Source organism: Bactrocera oleae, chromosome 6, assembly GCF_042242935.1.
Source record: "Bactrocera oleae isolate idBacOlea1 chromosome 6, idBacOlea1, whole genome shotgun sequence".
In the NCBI taxonomy this organism is placed as follows: domain Eukaryota; kingdom Metazoa; phylum Arthropoda; class Insecta; order Diptera; family Tephritidae; genus Bactrocera; species Bactrocera oleae.
This window is the reverse complement of record NC_091540.1, coordinates 62,303,268-62,323,495: the sequence shown is the minus strand read 5'-3', so window position 1 is coordinate 62,323,495 and position 20,228 is coordinate 62,303,268. Positions and strand designations below refer to the sequence as shown.

General features: G+C 33.0%; 1 protein-coding gene across 16 annotated transcripts in view; it reads left to right on the top strand.

Annotated features, from left to right (window-relative positions):
• The window catches only part of sif (still life), a 378,461-nt gene that overhangs the window by 237,770 nt on the left and 120,463 nt on the right, over window positions 1–20,228 (top strand). The gene's annotated exons all lie outside the window — the stretch shown is intronic.

The window sequence follows — 20,228 nt, the reverse complement described above, 5'->3', positions numbered from 1 at the left end:
TTTTAAAAAATCGAAAAGGTAAAAATTAAGTGCAAATCACCACGAAACACAATAAAAAAACTTTATCCACACATACTCAATCACACACACACATACACATACAATACATATGTGATGTAGCAAAAACATATGTCCAAACAATAAATGAAAATAAATATCATTTCAACACGACTTAATTGGAAAAGTTTTATTGTTTTAAAATATGATTATCCGTTTTAACGGCAAGCGGTGTATTATCAAACTGCACACTGCTACTACTACTACAACAACTACTAAATATATCAGTGTGTTAGATTTATGTAGTAGCTGCGATAGCATCGCGGTCACTTTCTAATAAAAGTAAACAAATAAATGCACGCGTGCGTGTGTGAGTATACATATGGGTGTGTGTTTTTGTGTATATGTGGTTATGTCATAGGTGCGTATGCATGTGTGTGTCATGTTATTATTTTTACACCGCTTGGCGCGCACTCATTTCGAAAAATGTCAGCTGAAAAAACAGCGTTGTCTATTTTACATAATTGTTGCGTATGTATGCATGTGTGGCTGTGTGTGGAAAATTCAGCTTTACTGCTATTATTCCAGGTCCTCTTTTAGTTTTTATTGTGTTCGATTTTTAATGAATTTCTAAATGAAATTCAGATTTTTGAAATTTCTATTCATATCTTGGTCGTAAAACATTTGATGTTGAAAATTCGTGTCATATCAGGAATTTTAAAAAAATTTTTGGTTAAAGTAAGCGAAAAACAGCGAAATTTTCGTATGTTTTTTTTGTTCACTCCATGTAAAAAATCTAAACTAGTTATCTATGTTCTCCTCTCTTTTCTGTTCCAGATCATAGATGTCCCTTAACTATTTTCTTTAATGTTTGTTTTTTTATATTTCGTTCCCGATAAGTTTCCTCCTACTATAATTTTTTTTTTTTTTCAAAACTTATCTGCCCTATTCTATTTTGAGTACTCATGAAAGATATTGACGTCCACCCTCTCTAACTTTTAATTTTCATACCGATACAGAGTAATTTTTTGATTCAAATCTCGCTTAAATATCATACAAATCTTTAAAATAAACTACTAACTAATCTGGGAATAAAAATTAGAACGATTTCGCTTACGATCAATTATCGGTATAATCGGGAGGTGAATGATGTCTAATACAAAAATAGAAATACTATATATTCTCGAAAGCAGATATTATATTGTTTTGTTGTTCCAAGACTGCTAAGCTAAGCTAAGCTAAAAAAACACTGCTGTATAGCTATCTATCGAACAGTAGCGGTTGAAGTAATCAAATGCAAATATTTCGGAAAAATGTTGCCACCTGTTCACAGGAGGGTTGCCACGTATTTATATGTAATTACTTCAAATGATTAAAATATGTAAATTAGTATTATATTGTATGTAACTAAAAATCTTTAAAGCCCTCAAAATAAAATAATTTAAAGTAGTGTTGCCACCTGTTTGAAGAAGTGAAAAAACTAATATGAAAAATATTAAATATTGCAATATTATGAAATTAAAAGGTATAAACTAAAGTCTAAGGTCTAAAATATTTTGTATCAGTGTTGCCACTTATATAACGTTAAATTTTAATTTAATGGTTAAAAACAGATTTTTTCGTATATGTTTTAGCTTTAACTTTGTATTCCTTTTGTATAACTTTTTAATTATTTAGCTATTTAATGAAGTATCGTCTTTATTCTTGTTATTCTTAATATATCCATTTCGTGTATAAAACGTTTGTAACACCCAGAAAGAAACGTTGGAGACCCTATTAATGTCCTTTCCCTGATTTTTCATAAATCTACCCTTAAGTGCTCTCAACCTTTAATACTGCAGATAATTCATTGAAGTTTTCTCAAAAAAAAGTTACTTAACTCATCAGAGAGTACGGATTTACACACCTACCCACACACACACCCACCTACCCGCATACACAATCAAACTAAGTAGGATAACTTTTTTACTTAAAACGGGACTGCTTGTAATTTGTCATGCCCACTCCAACATAGAAGGCATAAAGAGCAACATTTAATCACCTTTACAATTGTACCTGTTGACCGAAGCGCAATCCCTGGTTCCAACTTCTGACAGCGACGCAAACACACACTCTCACATACATACACAAGACACTCGCACTTACTGGAATTATGGGCAATGCTTGTAATCGCTTAAAACCCAACAGCAGCACAGCGTACGGAAGTCTTTTTATTTCACATTGTTGTAGTTGTCCGCTGGTGTATGTATGTATGTGTGAGTGAGTTGTATATGTGGCTTAATGTCATGAGAATATGCAAAGTGTGTACTTACATTGATAACAAACATTGCAATTAAGCTGAGTTAAGCTGCCGCACAACTGTCCGAACGGCGCGCTCGCTCCTTGCCACCCGCCCACCCATACAGCAGCGTGCAGTTAGTCGCATATAAATGCTCAAGCACTTTATTATATGCAGGTAACAATTTAAAATAGTTCCAGCGAACTTTCAGCATTGAAATAAATCAAGCAACTTTTTCGTTCACACACACACATACACACATGCACTCGCCAGTTGGTCAACCACTTGGCAGTCTGAGTCCGCTGACTGGCGCATACACACATTCGCACTAGTTGACTAAACTATTTTATTGTTTCATTTTATTGCAATATCCGCATGCTTAGGGCGACGTGCGGTTCGTTTGGGTCACACAGCGGTCCTGTTGGTCAAATGTGGCGCACTTTTGCTTTATTTCCCATGAACTTTCTGCAAGCCGATGTAATATGCAGTTTCTGATTTGACCTCAACAAATTTTTGAAGTACTGAATTTTTGTTGAGTTGTGTTTAAAATTCAAAATATGTGTATTATTTTGACGAAATTTATTTTTTTCGCTATGCTTATTTCTATTTTTTAGCAATAGTAAATTTTTCTACTGAGTTGTTTCATAATATTAGAATTTTTGAAAAATAATTTTCAAACTGATTCAAAATAAAACTTTTCAGTATGCGCTTTTCGCTTTTTTTTATGTTTATAATAAAAGCTGCTGTAAAAATCTAAAAATCTTTAACAATAATCCAAAGTTTAAATTTGCTAAAAATGCCATATAAAACCAGTCTATAGAAAAATTTCAATCACAAAGTAACTTTAGTTATGAAATATTGTTTTATGTTTTTTATTTGCTTAAATATCTATTATTTGTTGTTTTAATATTGAAAAGAGCACGAATACCGAGTTTCAAAATATCCATACACAAATCCGAATTAATAATTAGATGCAAGAAAATATAATATACTAAGAATTATATATATAATCGGTTGCTGCTTGCTCAGCTTCACCAAGGCAATATTCTAATTCTACTGATGAATCTTATTAATTCGGAGAGGGTCATCGTAGTAATTGCTCATCTTAATTGACTTGCAAGCTTACTATTTAATCACCAAAATAACGCAGAAATATTTTCGATGCTAGAAAACCCGGGATTACTACCGAAAACAAATATGTTTTTTTATTTATTTTCTGCTTATGATTTATGTCATTATACCATATACCATACACCGACTGCTATTTTACAGGAATTTCTGTGGGGAGTATATGTGGTATAGTTTTGAGAATGCATTAGTGCCCTCATTCCTGGGGAACGCAACTGAGTGCAAGGCCTGGTAGTAGAGACAGAGAGAGACCCTGCTGCTAAGTGTTGTCTGATCATAGCGGCACTGATATTAGGAGACATAGCGCACATAGATCCACGCATATGAGCGAACTATGAGAAATATAGAGTTAAGCCTTAATGCTTAAATTCAATTCCTTATAGGCAGCCAAAGATCAGAACTTACTGGCCTTGCCTTGTTAAAATAAAAAGAAATTAACAAAGAGAATGTTTCCTTCAACATATTGTACATATGTATGTATATTTTATACTATCAAGACGAAGTGTACGATTTGAAAAATTCTATCTATGAATTTATTATTTAGTCTTATATATAGTTTAGCCTCAAATTCAGAAATTTTGAGGGATATTAAAAATAGTTTGAAAACTTGTTGTTATTGCCACTGAAAGTATGCTTAAATTTTTAAATTACTATATGGTCTTAGATAAATTTTAGCTTTAAATTCAAAAATCTTAAGCGATTTTAAAAATTACTTTGAAAAGTTTTTCTAATAGTTCCTCAAAGTATGCTACAGTTTTTGAAAAATGCTTTGGCGATTTAGGTATCTTTTCTAAATAAGTGTACTTACTTCAATTCAAATATATGTGCTTCTAAAACTATCTTTCACTGTCTCGCTTCTTATTCTATAAAAAAACAAGTAATCACAAGCATTAAAATTTTTTTCAAGAATTGCTTGAACGCATTATTTCTTTATAAAATTCAATGGCACTTGTCCTATATATCACTTGACAATTATTTTTTGTATTGCACGCTTAACAAATTATTCTGGGCAGCAAAATTTCTAAACTTCAAAGAGCAATTTTGATACATTTCTTAATCTACTTGAATATGTGAGTATCTTAAATACATACATATGTATATACAAGAGAAAACTATTAAAAAGTGAAAGTTCAAAGCGTGTGGCTTAAAGCTTTGTGCATTTTACTTCAAAAACCCCATTAATTGTAGATTTATTTCGCTTTGAAACAGCTTCAAAGAACAACAAGAACTGCTGCTTACCTAACCTCAAATTTTTTGCACCACTTTTGCGCTACTCACTGAACAATTGAAGCGCTTTAACTGCTCACTGACTAAGAAAAAGATAATTCGATCAAACCACCGGGTGAGATGAAGCAAACACAGAAAAACAGATTTTCGAGTTCAAAAGCGTAGATAAAGGTAGTAAGATGCGGCTATGCGTAATCTAACGGCAGGTTAAGAGAGTGATTCATGTATATTTGGTTGAAATAAGAGATGCCGCTGATTAAAGCTGTTCCCTTTTTGTTTGTTTGTTTGTTTGTTTGTTGGTAATACTATAACGTATTTACGACGTTTATATACAAAAGCACATAAGCGAACATATACATGCATATATACATACCATATACACTACCACATACAAAATGCCTGAAAGTGTTTAGTAGCTGAGTTTTGATAACGACTGCAAACTTTTTAGCAACAAAACAAATACAAAAACGGCAAAAAGATTATTTCGCTCGAGTCCCACAAGCCGTAAACACGGTTAAACGCTGGTAAGACGAGGCAATTTAGCAAGCAAGCCTTTGCAATGAAGGCAAAAAGGTAAAAGTCATAAAAGCACATAGTCCATAAAATGGGCATATGCCTATTTGACTTTAAATGTTGTTGGTAAAAAAGTGCGAAACAAATACTAAACTGGCGTGCCAAAGTAAGGCGCCGCTATAAAGTGAGCGTTGAAAAAAGCGGCAGCAAAGATTTTTACGACTCGCTTGTGACTGCTTTGGTTTTGTTGTACAGCGCAGTGAAGCTTTTAAGCTGTAGAGCTGCCACACTTAAATCCAAAGTTAGGAGTTTGCAAACGAATCAGGTAAGGGCGGTGCATTAGCGGTCAGCAGTGAATTGACAATTGAATTTTCTGGTATACCAGTCATGACTAGATATAAGACTAATATCTGGTTTATGCGAGATATTCTTATTAGTATTAAACAAGTTACTGACCCACAAAATCTTATAAGAAAAAATAATCCAAAAAGTACTCTTAAAAAATGTGTTAATGTTTACTTCACCCGTCGACCTTAGCATCAGAATTTTTCCGGGGATTTCTTCGTGGAAACAGTCAAAATGAATGCAGCAGATAGCTTCAATAAATGTAAATTTTTGTTCATTTGCTTCAGCTTATTTTATCCCATAAAAAATATGTATATCTTAAATTTGCAATCATATTTTTTGATTCGATTTTGAGCAGAAATTTGATCACTTTAACAATATTAGGGAATACTTAATTTACAAAAAAATATAATACCTATATATGAGCCTCGGTGATAATATTACTTAACACAAGAAGGAGTCGGGTTATCGGGACAAAAAATTCGACGAAGGTTAGCAGCTTTATCAAGCCTTTGTGATTCGACTGGGTTAAATGAAGTGGTGTGATATCAGAAGACGACAGAATAGACCACAGGTCGTAGTGCATCCCGCGACCTTCAATCTGGCCTTTTCGAGTTACAGTTGAAGTTATTAAAAAAAACTATACTAGAGGATACTGTAGTTGTAATGACCTGTGGTCGAAAAATTGACAAAAAAGCGCCGTTTAACAAAAATGGAATTTTACCAAAAATTTTGGTCGTTGCTGACCTGGATCAGATTAAAAAACTAATAACTAAATTTGATAACTTCTTTGTAATGGTACGTGGCTGCACTAAAAATACAGCATAGTTTCAAACCCATGACTTACCCAACAGTATTAGCGCTCTCACTCCTATATCTCTCTCTCTCTCTCGCTCTCTCTCTTTCTCTGTCTTTCACTTTTTCTCTCGAGCTCTTTTTCCCCCGTCAAATTTCTCTTATCACGCACGTTACTAGTATTATATGCAAATCTAACGGCATATTTCTATATTGCAACCAAGATACGTCTTTATTAGACCCACCTATACAGCAGAGCGGTGGTTTAAAAGCACACACACACACACATCGCCATTTCCCTTCAAACAACCAAATGTTTAATGAATGTGAAAATGCTTATTTGCGAGATGAGCGATAAAAGGCGGTGCGAAAAGGGCAAAAAGTGCCAAGTGGCAAAAGGGTTCTCCAGCTTTCAATAAGCTTATGTGCAACCGAAAAGAAGCTTTTCTTATCTAACATTGTAAGAAATTCGTGTTTGCCCGCAGAGAATTGTTAACGGAAATTGGCTGTCATTTTTCTCAACAAAACACTTTTTGCATCTCGCTTTTTCCGACAACAACAGACCAAAGCAATTTACGCCGTCATTTCCTGCCAACAAAAACGCAAATTTGCGCTAATAACAACACACGTCCGACGATTCGGTAACGAAATAAACGTACCGTTAGACAAATATTGCGCTTCCGCTATATAATAGTGAACGGTGTATGGCCAATTTGCCACCAGAAAGAGTTGCTTTCAAATGGAGTACTAATAAATAACGGTAATTCGGCGAAATGGCTATCACTTTCGAAATCATTATTTTCTATAGATGTGTATGGTATGTGTCTTTATGTGTGTGTGTGCGTGTGTGTATTTTTGCGGAATTTAATTTTTATGTGCAACATTTCTTACTCCAATGCTAAATAATATTGCGCAATTAAAAATAGCCAAAACTAAATGGCAATTGGCAATATATTTTGCTATAGTAGTATATATATATATGTGTGTATATATGTATGGCTGCATGTAATGGCACATAAATAGCCAACTGTAATGCAGCTATTAAATGTGGGTCAAATTTAATTGGCTTTTATGCAGTGAAATGGAATAAGTAACATTAAAACATTCAGCATTTATATTTCAATTAAAAGCGCTAGAGTTGCAAAATTGAAAATTTATGCATTCATGCGTATGCATATTTCAGCAAATAAATACACACGCATACATACACCCATACGCATATACGTACAGTGCAGCAAACCTCAGCCAGTTAGACGGTGAACAGCGCCTAGGCAAGCAATAAACCATAAGGCTCAACGGCAACCAGGCAAGCATATATATATATATATATATATATACCTATATGTATGTGTGTGCAATTGCTGCAGGATACCGCATGTATGTGTGTTTGCATGTGTATTTATTACAACCGAAAAGCAAGCCAGAAATCAAACAGTCGCATATACACGCAAACTCTCCAGCACATATACATACAGACACACATGAGTGTAATCGATACGATTGATTGCCATAAAATCAACTCGTTGGCTGACTGGCTTTAGCATGTATGTATGTTGCCCTAAACGATTGCATGTTGCTAGCAAAGCTGAAAACTTGCACTTTTTTTAGCTTTTCTAATAGACAAGTGCATATATAAAAGTTTTATAGTATTGCGCAAAACTTAGTAACTTCATATTTTCCAAAAGCTCAAAAATAATTTTAGGAATTTTTAAGCTACTTTTCTGTATAAAGGTTGCACCATCTCTGACGTCAAAATGTAAAGCGTCTACCAAGAGGGGTGACGTAATTTTGACAGCTCGTGACGGTCATGTTTGTTCAGGGATTTGTGTCAAATTTTGACAGTGTGTTCAGTAAAGTTTGCCATTCCATTATGTCACTTTTCACTTTGGTGCAAAGCGTGAAAATTGTTCAAGATAATTGCGCAAATTCACGTTCTCCGCTGGCTACTGTTTTTTTTTTTTGTTTTTGCTTTTTCATCGAAAAATCATCTTCTCAGCTGAGGCCCATTATTGGCTTAATAGCTTCGGCAACCAACAAAATTATCGCTATTAGCATGAGTCAAATCCTCGTGTGGTTCAGGATTGTGGTATTGTTGGTCTAAATTATGTAAATATTATATATAAATGCTCGGCATGGCGAGCTGAGTCGATTTATTTATGTCCGTCTGTATATACGCGAACTAGTCTCTCAGATTTTTAGATATCGATCAAAAGTTTTGCACACATCCTTTTCAGCAGCGGTATAGGAGCACTAAAGCATATAGCTGTCATAAAAACTAAACGATCAAATTCATGTCTTTGTATGAAAAACTTTTTTACTTAATGAGATATCTTCACGAAATTCATGAATTATTGTGGAAGGCAATAATTGAAAATATTGTTTAAGTCAGCCTATTACAACGTATAGCTGCAGTATAAACTGATCGATAAAAATCAAGATAAAGTCCTTTTTATATAATTTTTTTTTTTTTTTTTGTTAATTAGGCTACTTATAAATTATTTTATCATTATTCAAGTAGCCGCCTTTACTGATCACAACTGATGTCGTGTTTTCTATAACTTCTCACATCTCAGAGTGGTAACAATTTCTATCCGAATATTTGCCTTAAGCTAGCCTCAAATTCAAATTACTTGAAGGCAGAAGTCAGGTCGTATCAAATTTTGAGATCCGCCTCATAGCTTTTTCATGGATTCTGAGCAACACTCTATCTCTCTCTACACAACTACAACAAGACAATATGCTTAAATTTTTCCACAATTAGCATATTTTCACAAGTTCTTACTAATTTTCTTGATCTGCTGAACAATAAGGACGCTTCCGCAGCTAAAAATACAAACGAGTAACAGAAAATTAGTAAAAAAAATTTCTTGAAATAATTTATTGTTTTTATTCAAATACACAGCCAGTTTACTTAAAAATACCGCAACATTTCACTATACACTCTCGTTGCTTCTTTGACTTTTTATTGTTCACTGTTATATTCTTATGGATCAAGGCTTCGTTCCCAGTTATAATACAATATGTTGGCAAAAACCACATTGTTTACCTCAGACACAGTCTCCATAAATACATTCACTTCGTTTCTTTCTTTTGGTTTATTATCCTTGCATTGATTTTCTCTACGATCTTCATCTTAATACTTCAGTAGCTGTAAATGTAAGAGCGTTTTGAGTTACTCTACCATCTAAGATTATGCATCTGGATTATACAGAAGAATTTACTTGTTGTCATTGAACTGAAAAATACTTGATGTACATATTTGTATCTGTTATGTTTTGAAAACTGAATATGTGTAAATAATATTATATACTTGTAATTTCCATTATTTTTATTTTCCTCAATACTGTTCAAACCAGAAATATTCGTATATTCAACATTAATGTTTTCAGGCATTTTAGCTTTCAGCACTTATTCAGCTGAAGGCAACGATAGCTGAATAAAGCGTTTAGAAAATTGCCTATAAAGTTGCACACCAAAGTTTGCTTATTGGGTTTACATACATATGTGTATATATCAAATATGATACTGTATAAGTATATAAGGCGTATATTAAAAAATTTTTTTTTCATATTTCACTTGCCAGAGCTAAATAAATATGTATATTTGTGTATATTTGCTTTTAAAACACAAGCAAATATAAATATTTTCTGCAGTTTGATAAATCGAAATAAATGGTCATAGTTGCATATTTTCTTATTTCCACTTCCGTAGAACTCGTTATTTATTTAAAATTTATTTGTAGAAGACTGATAGAGTCTACAAATTTAAAAGTTTCTGTTATATTTTTGCCAATTTGTATGGATTACACTGACATATCGATTTTCAATTTCAAAAAAGTTTAGAATTTTGTTGCTGATGTAGTTGTAATAAAGTTACGTTATAATACTTATATTTGCATTTTAACAAGTTCGTATGAAAATTAATGCAGATTTTTTTCTCGTGAAAAGTACACAGCTTACTTTATCAAAAGCATGCCTATATGTATATTACAGTTTGATCCCTTTGGATCTGTTTCTTTTTGGCGGTTGCACATAAGGCTTAAATACAGCGTTTTCCAATAAGAGTGGTAGGATTTATAAAAAAAAAAAAAACACAAATTTTTATGGAAATGCAAATGTTTTTCACTTAATGTGATGTAAAATCGATACAATTAAGTTCTGAATATTATATCATTCAAATGCCCTCCGCGACTACTTTTGCAGAAACGAATTCGATGAACCCAATTTTCAAGTACTTTTTCCACTACATCAAGTCGTGTGTCATGAACAGACTTTTCAGTATTGAATTCTAAAGCTTGAAGAGAGTCTGGTTTATTGCTAAAAACCAATGACTTCAAATAACCGCACAAGAAGTAGTATAATGTTGTTGAATCACAACTTCTTGGCGACCATTCAATGTCCCAATTTCTTGAAATTATCGCATCTTCATACTTTTCCCGCAATAATTCGGTTGTTGCACGTGCTGTGTGGCACGTAGCCCCGTCCGATGTTGTCAAGGTCAACTTCTTCCAATCGCGGGCATTTAAAGTTGGTTATAATCGTTTTTTTCGCACTAGCATTGACAGTTTTGTTTATTTACCGCATCATGCAGATGAAAGTGAGTCTCATCGGAGAAGATGATTTTCATGAAAAAAATCTTTATCGTTTACAAGTTGTTCCAAGGCAAAATCAGCAAATTCACGACATTTACGGTGATCCAATGGCTTCAGTTCTTGTGTGAGAGCAATTTATATGTATGCAAGCCCAAATACTTTCTCATTATCCGACAGGTTATGGTTTGAGACAGCCTCTTAAGTAATTAGATAACAGAATTATACTTTCGTAAAGGCTACCAAACCCAGTTTACTTGAAAACACAAATAGTCAGCATATAGTCACCGTAATTGATGGTCTTCTATATTTTCGGGCTTAAGAAGCCAATTTGACGTATTTGTACCGTGAGTCAAGTTTCCGATTACTTCGCGACATTGACTCAAATATTTGTGTTCGTGATGAAGTAGACTTCTCACTCTAGTTCTGAAACATTTTCAAGGCTTCCGTACAACAACAAAGTTCTAAGCAAACTCGTTGTTAAATTCTGGTTTTTTTATGGTATAAATCGCCTGAGAAAGCGTTCGCGTCGTGAGCAAACAGCTGACAAACACATACTAATTGACATATGAAGATCAAATTTCACACGAGTATACACATTGTACCAATCTAAAACAAAAGTTATTACCGACTCGCGCGCAATTTATATAGACTAGTCCGAGTCAAATTTGATCAGATGTTGCAAACCCTGTGCGGGGTATAAAAATATATATATTTTAGTCGATAACCAAGAATCATATTCATATCACATACCAACGTATATATATTTGTACTCGTAGCTAGCTCGTTTCCACTGTTGAGCTTTTAAATCGCCAAATATAAAAAATATTCAACATTGGAAATCCATTCCAACAACAACTATAACATATGCACTGTTTTACATTTAGTGCTATTTATTTTTTTGTAAGCGTTTAAAAGTGACCGCCCAGAAAATTACACGCTTAGTGCACCAGGCGTCAAAGGCGTGTGTAAGCCGCGCCATAAATCGCCGACAGAGGGCGTTGCAATTGGCACAAGCAACAAATTTAATATTTAGTGCCAACAAAAATACCAAAAAAATTGCACAAATATTTGCTATGTGTGTGCTAAGGCTAGTAAGCTGGCACAACACTGCGATTATAACGGTAATAAAAGCCTTGGTTGACTGTGGCAAATGGTAAATAAATAGATTTTCGTTTATTAACAAATTTGCATAAATTGCAAAAAGAACACGCCCGACGCCGCCAGCGCATTCGATTTGATTTCAATGCATAGCACGGCATAGCATGGCGCAGCATAGCATAGCATAGTATCGCATTCCATTCCATTTCGTTTTGTTTTATTTGCGCTGCCAAATTACAGGCTTTGTATACGGTAAATTGCCACAAATTGCCGATAAGCACGTTGAGCCATTCATTCAATCACCCATTTTCCGCGACACAACACATACATACACATGCATGCGCGCAGCTATTAATTGTATTTGCATGTGTATGTTGGCAGCGCTGTAAATCAGCAAACACTTTTCATCAATTTATTTACACGCAAATGCACACATTTCACATGTATTGTTAATTGTTGCATGCCACATGCCACAAGCATCACACACACACACACAGTAGTTCAATTGTATCGCATGTAAATGTTATTTGTATTTATTTGAGCGCTTTTATGGCCTTCGTGCACGTTCGTATGTAGTCGTGTGTGAATTCACCTCATTTGCTCGTGTGATTTGCGCATTTTTGAGTGTGGAATTCGCCCAAATGACTTTCGTGCCTAATATTGGTTTCCAGCCACAGCGCACATTTGTTGCAAGTGTTTGCTAAGTGCCACAGCATATTATTTGCCCAAATTTATTCATGTGACAGTTTGCATGTTTTCCATTACTTTCAACATGACAGCCGCAATAACAACAACACAATTTTTTTAACCGTGTTTTAGTCATTCAAAATGTCGACACAGTGAAATTGCGTGCAATTTACTATTCGGGTGAGTAAATAAATAACGGTAATGCTTTTCGTTCGCAAAAAAGAATTTTTTTGTTTGTTTTTTAGCATTGTAAGCTTTTAGTGTCTATAATTACAATTTTATTCATTGTTATGCTCTTTTTCGCTACTATTTTATTCAACAACAACAATATAAGCTCAAACTTTGTGCCATTTCGCACGAGGTTTTGCAAAGAGGTTTGTATTTTGCGTCAGAACAAGAAAACAAGACTGACAGAAATCATGAAGTTAATCCTTTATAAGCCCACTTCGGACTTTTGCTCATAAATATCTCAGGCAGACTCTTCCAACCGATAAAAATTTCAAAATCGACAAAAACTGTACGATTATATACATTTTTTGATATGTTGATAGTTTAAGATCTTACCAACTTTCGTCGTAAGTATTCTGATCTGACTTTTTTTTTGGTACTGTAACCAACTACTGCTCTACGAGAATACTGTCAAAAATGACCCTGCCATTATTTCAGATTTTTTCACTATAGTCTATATATGCTTTAAAAATCGTATCGTACATAGTTCCTTCCGAAGGTGATATATCAATTATAGCGAATTTCTCCAACATTCCATATTATCTTTATAATACAATTTTCTTTCTGTTTCTGAATAGAGTGTGATATAACTACATAACTTTAGCCTATTACAAAAGAACAAAAAAGTAACACTTTGAATAAGCCGTGTCAGACAGTAGGAAGCAATAAAGAGGAGCGGTTCAAAAACTAGGAGGTTCAGGGCTTAGGAACTTGCTGAAAAAAAAATTATGGGCACAGTACACTACGTAAAGTACAAAAATAAATGTGTAATAATTATATGCTCTCACTTGCTCTCACTCTCATTCTCTCTCTCTGACACTCTCTGTCTCTCTCTCTCTCTCTCCTATTAGTTGATAATTATGACATTATTAACTGAATTATGTTCTTCGGCACATATTTACGTCCTATTCTTGTTTAATGTTCTTCTCGAATTTTGACCGACATGTTTGAACATCGAAATCAATACTTTAGCTCAAAATGTTTACTCATTTCTACTCCTTACAACTCCTACTCTCTTTATGACTACCATCGCATGATTATAAAAAATCTGTCAAAAAAACCGTTTGGCACATGCTATCTTCATCTTATTTCTTCCGGAGAAGTTATATGTTTGGACAGCTCATTTGCTTCTTCATCCCGTTTAACGGGTAACCCATAAGTATAAGGAATAAGTATTCTTCAAATATTTCTTTAAAGGAATTGGATGTTTAGAGTTGGTGCCAAATGGGAACCATTGGTTCGCTTATTCCATAAAAAAATTGTCTAAAGCACAAGAAGAAAAAATTATCAGCTATCCAAAATCCAAAACAAAAATTTTTATTAATATAGATGAGTACCGGTAATGAACAAAGAACTAATGACTCCCTTGATTTTTGACAAAATGGCGGACTCTTAAAAAAAAACAATTATTTTTGGCAAATTTACACTTCAAATGGGCTAAAACATTGAAATTACTATTAAAAATCTTATTCATTATCTGACAAATATAACTAAGAAGGTTGTGTGAAATTTTCAAGTCGATTGGTCCACTCGTTTCGGACAAATTTTCCTCACCGAGAAAATCGCGTTTAAAGTGTTTTAATATGATTACTCTTGGTTAAAAAGTTCTTACAAATACGCTCATAATTCCGGATTAACTTCTAAATTTTGGAAAATATTCTTAGATATATATTCATTCGATATAGTTAGGTATATCCAAAACAAAAAACGGTGTTTTGAAATTCAAAATGGAATATAACCCCTTAAATCGTCTTTGCACTGAAATCGTTCCCTGAGAGTTCAAAAAACTGAATTTTATTTCCGAATTAAATATGAATGCATTCGCCGACGCCCCAAATTGTAGACAGTCAGTGACCTATACATTGCGTGTTACCATTCGACTACCTGATAATTGGTGTTGTTATTATTATTGTTTATGCCAAACACCTGCACCGATTCGCAAACACTTGTCTGCTGGTGGAAATGTCCTTTTTCTTGTTTTTTTTTTTTTTGCGTTTTTGCTGCGCTTGGACTAACAATGGTAAATTATTGTAATGCTAGGCGAGTGCATATGCAAACACATGCGTACACACACACACACACAGACTCATGCTACCCACCTATAAATGTATATATTAACGCCCATTAAAGCATATATTTCCCTTACAACGGTTTTTTGCAAAGTTTCGAGTGCACAAATGAACGGGCAATTTTCGGTGCCCGCATTGTCCGGCCCAAAGGACCAAACGGGCTGTGCGCTCACTACGAGCGTATAAGTAAATTTGTTGTATGCTGCCATGTCAATTCATGCAGGCCAATGCACAATAGCTGGCCCAGCGACCTCTCTCCACTTTCACACATTGTCGTATTGATTGTCTATGTGTATGAATGCTATATGGGTGATAGGGTCATGTATGTGTGTGTGTGTGTGTTTATGGGTTAATTGCTTTATGAGCACACGAAATTTTCGAGTTCAACAACTGTGTTCGCTCACATACATATGCATGTTTGTGTGTGTGTGTGCGGCTGTGCGGCTCGCATGCCGGCAGTTTATCGGCAGCCAACTGAACGATAGCTAACTGTTCGCAAAATTACCGTTCTTTAGCAGCTGCAGCCCGTTACAGTTGAGAATGTAATTGCAGGTGCACAATAACATAATATTTGCACAATTGAAGAATGGCTCAGGCAGTGTTGCACTTGGTCAACACCTTGTCTCGGTTCGCTGATTTCATATGGAAATGGGAGACATATTTATTTGCTTAAATGTCGATTAAAATAAAAATAAAAAATATTAAAAAAATATATTGGAATTGTAGTTGTTAACCTCGCTTGAACACGGCAAATGCCACGCTTACTGATGGAATTTTAAGTTTCCTGATGTGTTCAACAACTGTTGAAATTTTAGCTTAGGAGGAGTGTTCAGAAAATAACGGGAATAATAAATAAACAATATTTTTTTTCAAAAAAGAAAATTCCCGTTATTTTTTCAACACATTACTAGTGAATTTTAATAAATATTTTCTAAGGTAATAGCTCTCATAAAGTTTTACTCCATCTCTGAATCTATGAGAGAAATCCGTTCTGTTCAAAGAAGCCTGCCATTGAATTTATGGATTGAAATGAACCTGTATACAGAGATAAATTTTGTAAGGTGTGGGCATTCAAAAATTCCCATTTTATAATTTATTTTACACTGCGGATTCTTATAGTGCATAAAATTTCCTGAAAAATTTACCGCAGACTAATTTTTTTCAATTCAAAAATTCGTATATTTAACACCGTTGGGAAGTGAAAAAATTGTTAAAGCAACGAAAAAACACGAGGGCGATTCGGTTAGTCGTGCACATTCTTTAAACCCACTTTGAGAATACACCTTCGAAATTTTCGAACTTCTGGCTCTGAACTGGAGTATATATATCTACAGATTTACGTTTTAAAAAAATCCACTCTATCAATTTTTTAAAATTATTAGGTATTTTATACATATTTTAAGAAAACACAGTAAAATTTTTGAAAAAAACAGTAAACATCTTTCGAGTTACACGCGATCTGCCATAGCGCTATGAAAGGTTTTCCACTGCTGCAACGGTCTTCGTGGATGAAATCTAAAAAATAAACTCACTAATAGATATTTTTCATAAAACGACCTACGGTCATAAAAAAATACAAAATGGTAGCGTGTTTCCAAATTTTGGTTGTTCTTGACCTGCCAAAACTCGATCAGATTAAAAATATTTTAGACCATTGCATGGAGCACTATATACAGAACATGCAATAATCTTGTTTGTGATCCGATCATTTGTCCTCAAGTAATCTCTTTAACGTTTTTGAAAAATGCTGTTGTAGAAAAAGGTCTTTAAAGGTAAACTGCTTGAGCTGATTGAACTGAGCAATTTGAGTATTCTAAATGTTCTTTATAAACAATAACATTCGTTAATAAGTGGCATTTTACTTGAATAAATCTTTTTCCCATAGACTTATTATAATCATACGTTGCTTTGGCCGTTTCTGAATATGATAATATACCTATATACACATTGGAAGGTAGTAGTGAAACTTAGCCTACTAAAAAATATTATACACAGTTATAACATGACAGCAAGGGTCTACCTCGGTAGCCATTCTCAAAAAATTAGGTATCCGCTACTTCTTTTTTTTTTAATATTTTTATTTACAATAAAAATAGACGTAAATCTAAGAAAAAGTAAGATATATATTCTAACGTATAGATAATTCCAAAACATTGTAATTTGTCAACAGAAACTGTGTGAAACCAGAACCAGAAAATGGTTATTAAAAATGGTAATAAAAATCATATATAAAATACTATCTTACTTAAGTGCCAAACACACTTTTTCACATTAACAAAAAAAAGTCACTTTTACTTCGGTTTTAAAATTTAAAAAAATCGAATAAGAAATGTATGAGCATATCATATTTGACAAAACAAATTATTATTTTTTATTATTATAATATATATTAGATAAATTTCCTAGCCAATTTCCAAGTTTTTGGTTGCTTAACATACATACTATAAAATTTCTCAAAAATCTACCTTTCAACCAACTACTACCAATTTTTGTTTTAGTAATATCACTATTATTAGTAACATGAAATTTAAACACAACAACAAAACAACGCTTTCTAGTTAATACGATAATAATGAGCGGTCAGCTGCATATTCATCCCATATCAAATACCAAGCGGCTAAAAATCATTAGTTGAGAAGAAACACAAATCTTCCATTTTGTGTGAAATTTGTCTATAATATATACAGATATATATATTACACTCCTATATATACAATATGTCACTATCATATAAACAAGTATGCTTTTCATAATAAGCATGCTTTAAGGCGTCAAAGCTTTAATAATATACGAGCACTTGTAATTAACCTTAATAACATGATACCACAATCTAAGGATTGCAATTTATTCGCCTTACAATAAACGAAAGAGCTACAGACATTCTTCACTCAAGTGCCACAAATTTCTAAAGTTACATACATGGATGCTTCTTAAGCAGAAAGGGTTAAGGGTTCTTCTTACTAATTGGTTGCTTGTATAAGTTTTATTGCTTGTAATAAATTATTTAACGATATTTGATCACTATAGAATTTAAAATGTGATTAAAAGCTACAAAAATATATGCATCGGAGCGCAATTTGATAGGGCAGTCATTGTCGTAACGTCAACTATTATTCGTTTGTTATATAATATGTGTATTCTATTTTCTGCAATCCTTTTCGTCATTATCGCCAGAAGGTCAGCGAACCTCTTTTCCATAATGTCCTTGTGTGTGCAATGTCAATTAAAACATTCTTCAAAAGACTGTCTTGCGAACATAATCACATAATATATTCGCAACAACAATAAAGTTCTTCGTGTAGTTGTTTCTCTAGTATAATATTATACAAATATTATAGTTTTAGATATACCTTTGGATTCAATTAATGTAAAACTTTCATATTGTATATATTCTTATGAATTAGCGCTAAATTTCGTGCATCTGCACCAACTTTTATCAAACGATTCTACGATCTACACTAGTACTCGGCTCTCTTCTCTCGGAAAGCTATTTTACTTTCATATTTAATATTTATCTTTGTATATTATATGTAGATGAGGGATAATTGAATACCTAGATTAGTGACTAGTCTGAACAACTTTCATCTTGGGTCTTCTTTAATAACTCTACATTCAGTTCTTCTGCAATCTCGGTATATTCTATATGATTTTTGAAGCTTTAATAATTCTGAGATATAATATCAACATAATGCTTTCAAAAGAATGGATTAATTTCAAGATTCATGAACTTTTAATTTTAAAGAGTGTCAACTCACACAAATGTGTCCAACACAGCACTATTAAAACACTACCGATTTATCTTTTTTTACGTATGGGTACACAACTACGATCCAATTTGATTCAATGCGTAAATCATCAGATCAGTATTTACAAATTTTGCAGTATATTTATTTTTTACAAAATCTTTTAATATGCCTGGGGTCACCATTAATCAATATACAAATGTATGTCGGTTGTAGAATATTTGTTTACAAAATATTCTCTATGACAAGGAAAACTATTTTATTTGTTTGCATCATTAAGCGAAAAAAGTATGAGGCGTCACATCAGAATCTTGAATTACATAACCTATAAGTTCAAAATTTTGCTAGGTCAAAAATTCTTGTTCAGTATCAATGATTTGAATTCGAGTAGAATGATTCTTCCCTTTTTGTCCTTTTTCATAAAAATATTTCTGATATGAAAATGTTTTGAAAAAATACATTGGCCATCGAGAGTAGTTTTTAAACCTATACATATGTAGTTCTCTCTCCAGTTAGTTATAGTATGCTGGTACTAGAAGAATAAGATTGATGAAAAATTCTCTAAATTCGATCTTATATAAGAGATATGCCTTAGCAAAATTAATTATTTTAATGAAAATTAATAAATTTATATTTTTTATAACCTGAGCCGATTATATAAAGTTTAGCAAAAAGCTTCTAACATCCAAAAGGAAACATCGAGGACAGCGTCTATCTGTCAGCCTGTATATACGCGAATTAGTCCTTAAGTTTGTAATCGATCTGAAAGCTTACACACATCCTTTCACCTCAAGAAAATGCTCATTTGTCGAAACCGCCGCTATCTGACACTATTGCATATAGCTGTCATACAAACTGAACGATCGGAATGAAGCGATTGTATAGAAAACTTTCTCACGAGATATCTTCATGAATATTGGCAAAATTTATTTTTTAAGGCATCGCTACAATCTTCGAAGAAATTTTTTAGTTCGCAACACTATAGTATATAGCTTTCATACAAACTGACCAATCAAAATCAAGATAAATATCTTTTTTTAAATATTATAAGAAAATAAAATATAATTCTATAAAAAATGCTCCTATGAATGATATCATAGCTGCGGTGCAACTGAAGTTTACGTGTTTGCTTGCCTTTTTAACTACTCATTCAAGGTACTTAATAAGGTGATCAGTATCAAAACCAAGTGAGTTTAATTTGCCAGTTTGTTAACCAAAAATTAAACATTTTGTTATTGCGTAATACTTTTTACAAAACATAATAACAAACAATTAATAAAGCTTAAGCACTTTAACACACTTTTTCATTATTTAAAAAACAATTTAGATTTTTTATTCAAGACTTGTTATTTTACTGCAATAATAATTTAAAGTAATTAATCATCAAAAGACTCACGGGTGCCATGACGCACATTTTAATTAACTTTAATAACTCAGTCATTTCAAATCTGCAGCGTTCTTTTTCTGTTTCAGTTAAATTACAATTAGTACAATTGAAAAAAAATATATTAAAATATGTATTTATGTTA